This window comes from Pan troglodytes, chromosome 2 (assembly GCF_028858775.2).
Source record: "Pan troglodytes isolate AG18354 chromosome 2, NHGRI_mPanTro3-v2.0_pri, whole genome shotgun sequence".
Classification (NCBI taxonomy): Eukaryota; Metazoa; Chordata; class Mammalia; order Primates; family Hominidae; genus Pan; species Pan troglodytes.
This window is the reverse complement of record NC_086015.1, coordinates 200613879-200628823: the sequence shown is the minus strand read 5'-3', so window position 1 is coordinate 200628823 and position 14945 is coordinate 200613879. Positions and strand designations below refer to the sequence as shown.

General features: G+C 50.0%; 1 long non-coding RNA gene across 1 annotated transcript in view; it reads left to right on the top strand.

Annotated features, from left to right (window-relative positions):
• The first annotated feature begins 1768 nt into the window (after positions 1-1768).
• Positions 1769-14945, top strand: part of LOC134809635 (uncharacterized) — a 43585-nt gene continuing 30408 nt past the window's right edge. The window contains exons 1-2 of the long non-coding RNA XR_010155902.1: positions 1769-1872; positions 2278-2433. This is a non-coding gene — a long non-coding RNA (uncharacterized LOC134809635). The remainder of the gene's footprint in view (positions 1873-2277; positions 2434-14945) is intronic.

Genomic DNA, 14945 nt, shown 5'->3' with positions numbered 1-14945 from the left:
TCCCTCCTGACCGCATCCCTACTAACCGCATCCCCTCCTGACCGCATCCCTCCCGACCGCATCCCTACTAACCGCATCCCCTCCTGACCGCATCCCTCCTGACCGCATCCCCTCCTGACCGCATCCCTCCTGACCGCATCCCTACTAACTGAATCCCTCCTGACCGCATCCCTACTAACCGCATCCCCTCCTGACCGCATCCCTCCCGACCGCATCCCTACTAACCGCATCCCCTCCTGACCGCATCCCTCCTGACCGCATCCCTACTAACTGAATCCCTCCTGACCACATCCCTACTAACCGCATCCCCTCCCGACCGCATCCCTTCTAACCCCATCCCCTCCTGACCGCATCCCTACTAACTGAATCCCTCCCGACCGCATCCCTACTAACTGCATCCCCTCCTGACCACATCCCGCCTGACCACACCCGTCCTCACTGCATCCCTACTAACTGCATCGCTCCCGACTGCATCCCTACTAACCGCATCCCCTCCTGACCGCATCCCTTGTGACCGCAGCCCTACTAACCACATCCCCTCCTGACCACATCCCTCGTGACTGCATCCCTACTAACCACACCCCTACTAACCGCATCCCTCCTGACCGCATCCCCTACTAAGCACATCCCCTCCTGACCGCATCCCTATTAACTGCATCCCCTCCTGATCACGTCCCTCCTGACCGCACCCCTCCTGACCCCATCCCTACTCATAGCCTCCAAGGCTACCAGGTGCTGTTCACATGTAGCCAGCACTGTTGGTGGAAGGTGCCACACCCAGTAAACCCAGGTATCTTCCTCCCGTCCAGGTCCAGCGGCCTCTTCCTGCTTCTGCAAGCCTAGTTTTTTCTAGTCTTTGGGAGAGGAAAGTCTGGTTTTGCAAGGACACTGCCCGGCCTTTGTGTCTAGCCCTGGCTCTGTGGGTTCTGTGAGCGTTTGTTTCTGACCAGTCTGGAGTGGGGTGCCCTTCGGTGCCAGCAAGAGAGCAGCGTGCAAGGGAAATACACAGATCAACCCTTGGAGCTGTAATCTTGTCTGAATCCTGTCTGTTGTCTTGCCTACTATGTGAGATAGAAATGAAGATGGAAAAGGGTAACCCTCAGGGCAGCCCTGCACAGAAGCCCCTTCCCAGAGGGCCACGGCTGAGGCACCACTCCCAGGACAGCTGGGCCTTGAGCTCCATTTGGTCTTTTCTTCCTGGGGAAAAAAGGCCCCGTGTGGCTCTTTGTCCATAATGTTAAAGAGAGCCTCTTGGGGGCCCTGGATGTAAAGGTAGAGGTTCTGAGTTTAGGACCCTGCAAATTGCCTCAGTGGGAAGCCTGCTAGGAAGAAGAGTGGTTACCAGAGCCCAAATGCAGGCAGGCCAACCCCCTTCAAGGGACCCCCCCCAATGAGAAAAGGGGAACCCATCACAATGGCAGCCGTTCTCCACCTCACCAAGGCCTCTGAGGACAAGCAGGAGAGGAGGGGAGCCCGGTCTAACTGTGAGGAAAGAGCAAAGTACAAATGCTCGCCTTCAACGTGCCATGCTTTCTTTCTCCAGCAGGCGGTCTGGGCGCTGGCGCAGTCACCCGGCAGAGAGTGCTGCTCAGCCTTAGGGTGCCCGTGTGCAGGAGAGACAAAGCTTTTGTGCAGAATCTCAGCCTTAGCGTGCCTGTGTGCAGGAGAGACAAAGCCTTTGTGCAGAATGCCCCACCCTGGGCACTTGACAGGGTGAGTGGAGGGCATGTGGTATTTCAGCCTCTACCCAGCTGCTGAACAGACAGGCACACACTGAACAGCCTCACCCGCCACAGCCTTGCTCTCAAGCGTTCTGCTTTCCTGCATCGGCAGAAATAAGGGGACCAATTTATCACACCTGCTGGGTGCCAGGTACTTTATATATTATCTCCTCTTTTTTTTTTTTTTTTTTTTTTTTGAGATGGAGTTTTGCTCTTGTCACCCAGGCTGGAGTGCAATGGCATGATCTCAGCTCACTGCAACCTCTGCCTCCCAGGTTCAAGCGATTCTCCTGCCTCAACCCCCCAGGTAGCTGGGATTACGGGTATGAACCACCACGCCCAGATAATTTTGTATTTTTAGTAGAGACGGGGTTTCTGTATGTTGGTCAGGCTGGTCTCAAACTCCTGACCTCAGGGTTCGACCTCAGGTGATTTGCCAGCCTCGGCCTCCCAAGGTGCTGGGATTACAGGTGTGAGCCACCATGCCTGGCCTATATTATCTCCTTTAATCACCCCAACAACCATGTGAAGTGGGATTTTTATCTCCATTTTACAGATGAGGTAACTACGGCTTTGGGATGTTACGCAATGAGTAAGGCCTTGTGAGTCTTCACAGAAAGGGACTGGCCTGGAGGCTCCGAGCAGTCAGCTAGTTCCCGTCACTGTTCTCCCCGGGAAGCTGTGGATGGGCAGTGAGCCAGGCAGGGAAAGGGTAAGAATCGCTGCTTAAGGACCCAAGAGGCTTCACCTCCCTCCTCAGACAGGAACCCGGGAAAGGGCTTTGCCCGGGAAGGTCTATGATAGGGATTCTCGCAGTGAGACAGGACCAGCATCTCCTGAGACAAACTACTGCTCTTGAATTTGAAAAGAATTCTCAAGTCTGCTTCTCATCTCTAATTCTTTCTACCTCTGTGTCTTTTTCCCAGTTGGCATTGGCAGCCATGAAACAGCTTGAGGGGCCAGGCGCGGCGGCTCACGCCTGTAATCCCAGCACTTTGGGAGGCCAAGGTGGGCGGCTCACCTGAGGTTGGGAGTTTGAGACCAGCCTGACCAACTTGCAGAAACCCCGTCTCTACTAAAAAAAAAAAAAAAAAAAAAATACAAATTAGCCAGATGTGGTGGTGCACGCCTGTAATCCCAGCTACTCGGGAGGCTGAGGCAGGAGAATCACTTGAACCCAGGGGGCGAAGGTTGCAGTGAGCCAAGATTGCACCACTGCACTCCAGCCTGGACAACAAGACCGAAACTCCATCTCAAACAAAACGAAACAAAACAAAACAAAACAAAACAAAAACAGCTTGAGGACCAGATAGGGCATCAAAAGCGGAGAAAGCTGGGGAACTCTGTGTCCTCTGAATCCAGTTCAGATGGAAAGGAAGCCCAAGAGAGAGGACAGGTGGGGGCAGCTGGAAAGACAAGACCAGGCTCCCCTTCTTGGGTGTGGAGGGAGACAGTGGTGGGGACCCCCAAAGAGAGCAGAGGACGGGGCTGGCCGGTGGGGTGGGGTTCCCCGCAGGAGGCCTGTGCCGCCGGCTGTGTGGCCTGCGGAGGAGCCTGCGGAGGAGCCTGCGGAGCCTGCCGAGCCCCGCATCCAGTGGGAAGTAGGAGTCCGGCACTTCCGCATCTGGTGGGAAGTAGGAGTCTGGCACTTCCAGCTGGGGCTGCTGCAGCTGTTCCGGGCATCTGCACTATTAGAATTCTCCTAGAATTCTCCCGGCTCTCGGCGGCCGCAGGAATCCAGCCACGTGGTAGACCTGGTGCCTGGGACCTGGGGTCAACGAGCGCTCAGTCTGAGAGAAAACGTGTTCCTTCCCTCTGAGACATGTCCCGTGCTGGGCGATGGCTCGCGGCGAACCTCCCCTCCCGCAGGGAAGGAGCCCTGTGAGGCCTGGCCTGGGAGCTCTCGGGAGCGTGGGTGGTGAGCAGGGACACAGGGACACGGGAAAATCACTTCTGCTGCTGATCAGGATGTTGCCAGCCTACCATTTCTGTCGGAGGCTCCTTACGGATACTTCCACTTCCCTCAGTTCCTTTTCCTCTCTGCCACGATGCTACATTCTCTGCAAGCAGGCTCCGACCTGGTTCCCGGATAACTTCAGAACTACAGCCTCATGACATCACTTCTCTATTACCCTGTCCCCTTTGCTAAGAATTGGCAATACATTCAGAGGGCAAAAGCTTTCCTTTGAATTTGCTGAGTAAAAACCAAGGCTTTGTTATCCCCTAGGTGTAGGGGATTGAAGAAGGACCCGATTTCCCTCTCCTCCCTCCCTCCCCCTTCCTGCAAGCCTCTTGATGAGAATGTATTTCCTAGTCACCTACACTCACACCTATTTTGTAAATCTTCTAGATACTCTCCCTCCAGCCCGCTCAGCCCCACTCTGCCAAAGGAGATACCGGACCCCAGGTCTTCCCCAATTTCAGCCTCCCCCAACCCAGCTTTTCATTCCTGAGGACCTTCCTCCACACCCAAGAAGCTGTTTCCTGAAGGGGTCTGATTCCTTCCTGTTATTTTTCAGTTTGTTCTGTGCTGCTGCTTTTGGTCCTTCCTAACAGAAACCCTCATTCCTGTTGAAGACATCCTGTCAGGAATAACCCCTTTGCTAAGTAGTGGACACTAGCGTCCTGTCAGAAATTCACGCTCTCCTATCAGCAACCTGTTTACTTGTCAGAAATCATTGTTGTGTCAGAAATCAGAAATCACTCTTTCTTTTTCTTTCTTTCTCTCTCTCTCTCTCTCTCTTTCTTTCTTCTTTTTGAGGTGGCGTCTCACTCTGTCACCCAGACTGGAGTGCAGTGGCGCTATCTTGGCTCACTGCAAGCTCTGCCTCCCAGGTTCAAGCGATTCTCCTGCCTCAGCCTCCGAGTAACTGGGAATACAGCCGCCCGCCATCACACCCGGCTAATTTTTGTATTTTTAGTAGACACGGGGTTTCACCATGTTCGCCAGGATGGTCTCGAACTACTGACCTCAAGTGATCCACCCGCCTCAGCCTCCCAAAGTGCTAGGATTACAGGCGTGAGCCACTGTGCCTGGCTGAGAAATCACTACTTTCCTTTTAGAAATCACCGTCCTGAGAAAAATCAGTTTCTTTCAGAAATCCTTGTTTTCTTGTCAGAGCTCCATGCATAGCCCACTGGAGGCCAACATTTTCCATCAGACATCCCTGTTTTCCTGTCATAAACCACTACTCTTCTGTCAGAAATCCCTGGTCTCCTGTCAGAAGTCCCTGGCCCACTGGAGGCCAACATTTTCCATCAGACATCCCTGTTTTCCTGTCATAAACCACTACTCTTCTGTCAGAAATCCCTGGTCTCCTGTCAGAAATCTCTGGTCTCCTGTCAGAAATCCCTGGTCTCCTGTCAGAAATCTCTGGTCTCCTGTCAGAAATCCCTGGTCTCCTGTCAGAAGTCCCTGGTCTCCTGTCAGAAGTCCCTGGTCTCCTGTCAGAAGTTCCTGGTCTCCTGTCAGAAATCTCTGGTCTCCTGTCAGAAATCCCTGGTCTCCTGTCAGAAATCCCTGGTCTCCTGTCAGAAATCTCTGGTCTCCTGTCAGAAATCCCTGGTCTCCTGTCAGAAGTCCCTGGTCTCCTGTCAGAAGTCCCTGGTCTCCTGTCAGAAATCTCTGGTCTCCTGTCAGAAATCCCTGGTCTCCTGTCAGAAATCTCTGGTCTCCTGTCAGAAATCCCTGGTCTCCTGTCAGAAGTCCCTGGTCTCCTGTCAGAAGTCCCTGGTCTCCTGTCAGAAATCTCTGGTCTCCTGTCAGAAGTCCCTGGTCTCCTGTCAGAAGTCCCTGGTCTCCTGTCAGAAGTCCCTGGTCTCCTGTCAGAAGTCCCTGGTCTCCTGTCAGAAGTTCCTGGTCTCCTGTCAGAAGTTCCTGGTCTCCTGTCAGAAATCTCTGGTCTCCTGTCAGAAATCCCTGGTCTCCTGTCAGAAGTCCCTGGTCTCCTGTCAGAAGTCCCTGGTCTCCTGTCAGAAGTCCCTGGTCTCCTGTCAGAAGTCCCTGGTCTCCTGTCAGAAATCTCTGGTCTCCTGTCAGAAATCCCTGGTCTCCTGTCAGAAGTCCCTGGTCTCCTGTCAGAAGTTCCTGGTCTCCTGTCAGAAATCTCTGGTCTCCTGTCAGAAATCCCTGGTCTCCTGTCAGAAGTCCCTGGTCTCCTGTCAGAAGTTCCTGGTCTCCTGTCAGAAGTTCCTGGTCTCCTGTCAGAAATCTCTGGTCTCCTGTCAGAAATCCCTGGTCTCCTGTCAGAAGTCCCTGGTCTCCTGTCAGAAGTCCCTGGTCTCCTGTCAGAAGTCCCTGGTCTCCTGTCAGAAGTTCCTGGTCTCCTGTCAGAAATCTCTGGTCTCCTGTCAGAAATCCCTGGTCTCCTGTCAGAAGTCCCTGGTCTCCTGTCAGAAGTTCCTGGTCTCCTGTCAGAAATCTCTGGTCTCCTGTCAGAAATCCCTGGTCTCCTGTCAGAAGTCCCTGGTCTCCTGTCAGAAGTCCCTGGTCTCCTGTCAGAAATCCCTGGTCTCCTGTCAGAAGTCCCTGGTCTCCTGTCAGAAGTCCCTGGTCTCCTGTCAGAAGTCCCTGGTCTCCTGTCAGAAGTTCCTGGTCTCCTGTCAGAAATCTCTGGTCTCCTGTCAGAAATCCCTGGTCTCCTGTCAGAAATCCCTGGTCTCCTGTCAGAAGTCCCTGGTCTCCTGTCAGAAGTCCCTGGTCTCCTGTCAGAAGTCCCTGGTCTCCTGTCAGAAGTTCCTGGTCTCCTGTCAGAAATCTCTGGTCTCCTGTCAGAAATCCCTGGTCTCCTGTCAGAAATCCCTGGTCTCCTGTCAGAAATCCCTGGTCTCCTGTCAGAAGTCCCTGGTCTCCTGTCAGAAGTCCCTGGTCTCCTGTCAGAAGTCCCTGGTCTCCTGTCAGAAGTTCCTGGTCTCCTGTCAGAAATCCCTGGTCTCCTGTCAGAAATCCCTGGTCTCCTGTCAGAAATCTCTGGTCTCCTGTCAGAAATCTCTGGTCTCCTGTCAGAAGTTCCTGGTCTCCTGTCAGAAATCCCTGGTCTCCTGTCAGAAGTCCCTGGTCTCCTGTCAGAAGTCCCTGGTCTCCTGTCAGAAGTCCCTGGTCTCCTGTCAGAAGTTCCTGGTCTCCTGTCAGAAATCTCTGGTCTCCTGTCAGAAATCCCTGGTCTCCTGTCAGAAATCCCTGGTCTCCTGTCAGAAATCCCTGGTCTCCTGTCAGAAGTCCCTGGTCTCCTGTCAGAAGTCCCTGGTCTCCTGTCAGAAGTCCCTGGTCTCCTGTCAGAAGTTCCTGGTCTCCTGTCAGAAATCCCTGGTCTCCTGTCAGAAATCCCTGGTCTCCTGTCAGAAATCTCTGGTCTCCTGTCAGAAATCTCTGGTCTCCTGTCAGAAGTTCCTGGTCTCCTGTCAGAAATCCCTGGTCTCCTGTCAGAAATCCCTGGTCTCCTGTCAGAAGTCCCTGGTCTCCTGTCAGAAGTTCCTGGTCTCCTGTCAGAAGTCCCTGGTCTCCTGTCAGAAATCCCTGGTCTCCTGTCAGAAATCCCTGGTCTCCTGTCAGAAATCTCTGGTCTCCTGTCAGAAGTCCCTGGTCTCCTGTCAGAAATCCCTGGTCTCCTGTCAGAAGTCCCTGGTCTCCTGTCAGAAATCCCTGGTCTCCTGTCAGAAATCCCTGGTCTCCTGTCAGAAGTCCCTGGTCTCCTGTCAGAAGTTCCTGGTCTCCTGTCAGAAGTTCCTGGTCTCCTGTCAGAAGTTCCTGGTCTCCTGTCAGAAATCCCTGGTCTCCCGTCAGAAATCCCTGGTCTCCCGTCAGAAGTCCCTGGTCTCCCGTCAGAAGTCCCTGGTCTCCCGTCAGAAATCCCTGGTCTCCCGTCAGAAGTCCCTGGTCTCCCGTCAGAAGTCCCTGGTCTCCCGTCAGAAGTCCCTGGTCTCCCGTCAGAAGTCCCTGGTCTCCCGTCAGAAATCCCTGGTCTCCCGTCAGAAATCCCTGGTCTCCCGTCAGAAATCCCTGGTCTCCCGTCAGAAGTCCCTGGTCTCCCGTCAGAAGTCCCTGGTCTCCTGTCAGAAGTCCCTGGTCTCCTGTCAGAAATCCCTGGTCTCCTGTCAGAAATCCCTGGTCTCCTGTCAGAAATCCCTGGTCTCCTGTCAGAAGTCCGTGGTCTCCTGTCAGAAGTTCCTGGTCTCCTGTCAGAAATCCCTGGTCTCCTGTCAGAAGTTCCTGGTCTCCTGTCACAAATCCCTGGTCTCCTGTCAGAAGTCCCTGGTCTCCTGTCAGAAATCCCTGGTCTCCTGTCAGAAATCCCTGGTCTCCTGTCAGAAGTCCCTGGTCTCCTGTCAGAAGTCCCTGGTCTCCTGTCAGAAGTTCCTGGTCTCCTGTCAGAAGTCCCTGGTCTCCTGTCACAAATCCCTGGTCTCCTGTCAGAAGTCCCTGGTCTCCTGTCAGAAGTCCCTGGTCTCCTGTCAGAAGTTCCTGGTCTCCTGTCAGAAATCCCTGGTCTCCTGTCAGAAGTTCCTGGTCTCCTGTCAGAAGTCCCTGGTCTCCTGTCAGAAATCCCTGGTCTCCTGTCAGAAGTTCCTGGTCTCCTGTCAGAAATCCCTGGTCTCCTGTCACAAATCCCTGGTCTCCTGTCAGAAATCCCTGGTCTCCTGTCAGAAGTCCCTGGTCTCCTGTCAGAAATCCCTGGTCTCCTGTCAGAAATCCCTGGTCTCCTGTCAGAAGTCCCTGGTCTCCTGTCAGAAGTCCCTGGTCTCCTGTCAGAAATCCCTGGTCTCCTGTCAGAAGTCCCTGGTCTCCTGTCAGAAATCCCTGGTCTCCTGTCAGAAATCCCTGGTCTCCTGTCAGAAATCCCTGGTCTCCTGTCAGAAGTCCCTGGTCTCCTGTCAGAAGTCCCTGGTCTCCTGTCAGAAGTTCCTGGTCTCCTGTCAGAAATTCCTGGCAGGAGCTTCCAGTCAGAAGTCATTACTTTCCCGTAGGGAATCACTGGTCCTTGCCTGATCCTTCTTTCCCCAGAATATTCAGAGTTGCTTGTCATCCTTTGACTTTGGTAGTTTTCTTGTGACTTTCTTGCTGGGAGAGGAGAAGGGCACTGCCGGCTGTTCACACCTGTTTTGCCACATCTGTGGAAGCTCAGTGCTGGCTCCAGAAGCAGCCTGGGGCACTGGACACAGCACGGGGTTGTCCACAGCCTCATATGCCCCTCCTGGGTGATGATAGACCAGTCGTTTCTGCCTGCTGGACCTTTTCCCCATCTTTTTGTTGGGGGCGATAATATCGCCTACTCTGCCTGCTTCATAGCGTCATTTAATTTAGATCAATGACACTTCTGACTTCCAAAAAGTTGCTACTTTGTTTGAGACAGAAATCTCTTTTCCTGTCATTTTTACTCACTGTTGCTCCATAGGGCAAATCTAATACTTCTTCCATACCACAGCCCTTCAACCCTGCCCCTAAATCTCCTCTTACCTGCAAAAAATGCCTCCTGTTCTCTAATGCCCAGATTCAACCAGCTCATTCCTTGTGTTGTGTGACTGGCTTCCAGGTCTGTTGCCAGCCTGCTCCCCTGACTGCACCCCTGGTCCCACCTTGTTTGAGTTTGTCTAGGTCTTTCTTGGAGTGTGCTGTGATCAGCTCAGGGGACAGCAAGAGTATCATCTCCCTCCTTCTACAGCAGATGGCATGGTCAGGTTGCATGAGCTTTTACACTGCAGATTGAATGTGCCATTTACCATGTAGAATCTTCCCAGGCAGAAGCTCCATTTATTCGTTTTTATTTTTCTATTAGAGGTTTGTAATTTTCTTTGAATACATTTTTCATGTCCTTTTACGTGAATTGCAAAATACTTAATGATTTGGATTCTTCAGGGAATGAGCTCTCTCTATTGCATTTCCTTCTAGTCTTCATCACTGAAATCTAGAAACGGTATATTGATTTAATTTTTTTCTTATAATCTGAAACGTTGCTGAACTGATTTGCCATTTCTAAATAGTTTTCCTGGAACACTCTGTATCTTTCTTGGGGTGCTTACCCATTCTGTCTTGTGATGGAGACAGCTTTATGGCAGGCTGTGTCACGTGCTCTGCCATTTTCTCCTTGGAACCACTCCAAATGGGTGCCAACGCCTCTAGGCAGGAGCTGTGCTGGACATCAGAGTTCAAGGAAATGGGGATGGCATTGTTTTATTATTATTATTTTGAGACAGAGTCTCGCTCTGTCGCCCAGGCTGGAGTGCAATGGCGTGATCTCAGCTCACTACAACCTCCACCTCCCAGGTTCAAGCGATTCTCCTGCCTCAGCCTCCTGAGTAGCTAGGATTACAGGCACCCACCACCATGCCTGACTAATTTTTTGTATTTTTAGTAGAGACGGGGTTTCACCATGTTGGCCAGGCTGGTCTCGAACTCCTGACCTCAGGTGATCCACCCGCCTCGGCCTCCCACAGTGCTGGGATTACAGGCGGAGCCATCACGCCCGGCCTGGAAATGGGGATGGCATTATGAACAGGGTAATCTTTTGTTAATTCTGATTTCCATTTTTTGAAGTAAATCATTCTAATAACTTTGGTAATTCAGCTATTAATAGCAACACATTGCTTATCACATACTTCACAAGTGAACAGTGATCACACCAAAGTTGAAAACACTTGGCCTGTTGATTAAACAGGGTTTTCACTGGATTACACACTTTAAAACGGTGAATTTTAAGGTATGTGAATGAGTCCCTCCCCTGCTCAATGACAACAACAGGAACAATTTTAAAAATAGGCTTTGGAGACAACTAGTTTATGTCCCAGCTTTGCCCTTAACAGGCCCTTTGGCCTTTAGGCAATTATGGTCCAGTCCTTGATTTCTCTGAATTTCCATTTCATCCTATGTAGAATGGGATTATGAATTGCCCTTCTTTCATTCCACTGATAAAAGAAACTCTCCACCCCCACCCTAGAGAGTGGCTGATCAAAATATCCCAATTCTCCTAGACACAATAATTGATGAAGACACGCTCACAAGACCCAAAGATGCTCAGTCAAGATTCGTGAGGAGGGGAAATGTGGATGCTGGGTCAAAATAGGGCTCTCTCCTTCTAAAATCATAAGACATAGCCTGGGGAGTGGTGGCTCACGCTTGTAATCCCAGCACTTTGGGAGGCTGAGGCGGGCGGATCATGAGGTCAGGAGATCAAGACCATGCTGGCCAACATGGTGAAACCCTGTCCTACTAAAATACAAAAAATTGCCAGGCGCAGTGGCTCACGCCTGTAATCCCAACACTTTGGGAGGCCAAGGCAGGCGTAACCTGAGGTCGGGAGTTTGAGACCAGCCTGACCAACATGGAGAAACCCCATCTTTACTAAAAATACGAAACTAGCCGGGTGTGGTGGCGCGTGCCTGTAATCCCAGCTACTCGGGAGGCTGAGGCAGGAGAATCGCTTGAACCTGGGAGGCGGAGGTTGCAGTGAGTGGAGATCGCACCACTCCACTCCAGCCTGGCGACAGAGAGAGACTCCATCAGAAAAAAAAAAAAAAAAAGGCCGGGTGCAGTGGCTCACACCTGTAATCCCAGCACTTTGGGAGGCTGAGGTGGGCGAATCACCTGAGGTCAGGAGTTCAAGCCCAGCCTGGCCAACATAGTGAAACCTGTCTTTACTAAAAATACAAAAATTAGCCGGGCGTGGTGGTGGGCACCTGTAATCCCAATTACTCAGGAAGCTGAAGCAGGAGAATTGCTTGAACCTGGGAGGCGGAGGTTGCAGTGAGCCGAGATCGCACCACTGCACTGCAGCCTGGGTGACAGAGCGAGACTCTGTCATAAGATGTAAAGTTCATGAAATCCAGAGCTATTGGGGGTCATCTTTCCCAATATACGAGAGAACATACTGGAGAGTGACGCTAACATAGTGGAAATGAAGGGAGACAGAGAGGTTTCTGACGTTACCTGAGCCCGTGGAGCCAGCCTGGGTGGAAACCGGACAACTCCTGATGTTTTCATTCATGTGCACCAGTAATTCCTTTTTTTCTTAAGCTTGTTTGAGTTGGGTTTCTGTCATGAGCAACCCAAAGAGGCTTAATACAGAAATATATTGTATCAGGCTGTTGTGAGAATTACTCGTGGTAATACCTATAAGGCGTATAAGCAGGGACTAAATAAGCAGGGACAAAAAATGGAAACTTACTATTATTATTGATAGCATTATGCAATGGATAGGAACAACTTTGTATATGCTTAATCTTATTACCCTGTAGTAACAAAGATAGTACTAACTGAGTACCATATAAAGTAGAATCTCAATAAACATATCCTTATAGACAAACTGATATCTCTTTACCTTAGTATAGAATTTAAACATGAATTAATCTGAATTTCTCCTGCCTTTTACTCTTAGGAGATAGAGATGAATCTACAAAATGGAAAAAGTGTTGAACTTGGGAGTCAAGAGACCAGGATTCTAGTTCTGATGATGCCCTTCACATACCGAATGCCCTGGGGAAGCCGCTTCCCTTCTCTCAGCCTTGGGTTCTCCATGTGTCAAATTAGGCTGTGGAAAAAGGTATCAAGAGATACTTTTAATGGTCCATGATTTCTGGGGATTAAAATAAATTCAATCTCATACCCCTTTTGCATCCTGCCCACAGCCTCCCACAATGACACATGATCGGGGAGAGTCAGGGTGCTTGCAAATGGCCATTTGCGCGACGTTTTATGCTCATGGGAAGATGCAAGGAAGTCAGTACTCTTCACTTGCTAATGTAAAAATGTTACTGAATACATCTTAGAATAACTTTTAAAGACAAGGCCTGAAATATAATTTCGTATCAGAAAAAAATGAATTGAAATGAATATTTTTCATTCATCAGGCATTCATTTAGGGCTTTCTAGGTACATCCTGTGCCCAGTACTAGAAAAAAGGGACTAAGGCTCTGTTCCTGAGGTCAAGGAGAGCCTTGTCTTGCAAGGAATGTTCCCAGAATATCTTGTTCATCAAAATTTCACTGGAGTTCAGATTGAAATGGAGATTTTGATAACCTTATTGGGCCAGGCACTGGGTAGACAAGTTTGTTGACATCATCTTAACACTTGATTATAACTTTTCTGTTCTCCCACCTCCCAGAAACACCAATCTGGCTGAACGGAGACATGAGCCTCTGTAAACTGATTCTTCCTCCACAAAGGGGCCCTGGCCCTCACAGCCCCATCCTCTTTCATCCTTGCTGCCTGATCCTAGGGAAGCTTTGCTCTGGTGGTGCCTGGAGCTGTGATGTATGCAGTCATTTGAAACCCCAGCTTTGTGGAAGACACGAGACATTGATTTTTACTCTACCATTTGGAGAAAAATCATTTTTATATTAGCAGAAATGTTGATAGACAAGGAGCAAAGTTTAAGGTTGGAATGACTTTAAGATTCATTCATTTTTAAAAAATTTATACTTATTGAGTGCTTACTATGTGCCAGCCCTGTCCTAGGCCCTTGGGGACTGGTTGGTAAATAAAGCAGATAGAGTAGTCGATAATGCCTGATATAGTTTGGATGACCGTCCCCTCCAAATCTCATGTTGAAATGTAATCCCAATATTGGAGGCGGGGCTTGGTGGGAGGTGTTTGGGTCTCGTGGGTGGACCCTCATGAATGGCTGGGTGCTGTCCTAGAGGCGGTGAGTGCATTCTCATGAGATCTGGTTGTCTAAAAACATGTGGCACCTGCCCCCTCTCTCTCTCGCTTCCACTCTCACCGTGTGACACCCAGCTCCTGCTTCACCTTCCACTGTGATTAAAAGCTTTCTGAGGCCCTCACCAGATGCTGATGCCAGCACTATGCTCCCTGTACAGTCTGTAGGACCATGAGCCAATTAAACTTTTTTCTTTTCTTTTCTCTTCTCTTCTCTTCTCTTTTCTTTTTGAGATGGAGCCTTGCTTTGTCACCCAGGCTGGAGTGCAGTAGCGCCATCTCAGCTCACTCCAACTTCTGCCTCCTGGGTTCAAGCGATTCTCCTGCCTCAGCCTCCCAAGTAGCTGGGACTACATGTGTGTGCTACCACGACCAGCTAATTTTTTGTGGGTTTCACCATGTTAGCCAGGATGGTCTCAATCTCCTGACCTCGCGATCCACCCTCCTCGGCCTCCCAACGTGCTGGGATTATAGGCGTGAGCCACTGCACCCAGCCAATTTCTAGTGTTTTCTTTTGATTCTTTCTTAGAGTTTCCATCTCTGAGCTTACATTAACTCTATGTCCTTGCAGTAGAATCCTGCATGTATTAATCATAGTCATTTTAAATTCCCTGTCTGATCATTCCAACATTTGCATCATATCCAGATCTGGTTCTGGTGCTTGCTCATTTCTTCAGACTTTGCTTTTTCTTGCCCTTTAGCACAGCTTATAACATTTTTTGAAAGCCAAACATGATGTAATTGAGTAATAGAAACTGATGTAAATAGCCCATCAGTGTGAGATTTATGTTAATCTGGCTAGAAGTTGGGCCATGTATAATGTTTTCTGTATGCTGGGACTTAGAAACCAATACCCCAAAATACGGCATTTTGACATGCTGAGCTGAAGAAGCTTCCAGGTCTCTCTGACCTCCCTCATCACTTTCTCTGCCATATAACTTGAAGTTCCTTTATCTGCCTATCTACTGTGGAAAATGAGTCCAACAACCTAAGCACACCTGAACAGACATGTTACAGGTACAGTGACTGTCTCAGAGTTCTGAATTGATTCACTGTTCCTAGTAATCCTCTCAAGAGAATTCCTCTTCTGCCCGCTACCAGAGCCTGTTTGATCAGGATGCAAGCCCCCATTCTATCGGTAACCTCGAGATGGTATACAAGCTTTTGTACATCACTGGGAGGTTGGGTCTTCATTCTGAAGGCTCCCATGTATACACATTAAATAAATCTGTATGCCTTTTCTCCCATTAATCAATCTGCCTCATGTCAATGATGGTTTTCAGCTAGCCTTTAGGGGGCCAAGGGCCTTGCTTCAAATTCCTATTGTCCTTATTTTTGTCTCCTCTTTAGAAAGAATTTGTGTCTTCAAATCTCTCAGCTGTAATACACTGTACTGAATTACACTGGAGCCCTTTTGGAATGGTGGTGGAGGAAACCAGAATAATTTCACACCAAAATACATTGCCGCAGTATGATGAGTATTTTGAATTAAGGCTCTTAGAGATCAGCAGATGCAGGAATGGGTTTTTTCTTAGCTACATAAAAACTGGACCCACCAAGGAGAACAATTGCTTCCC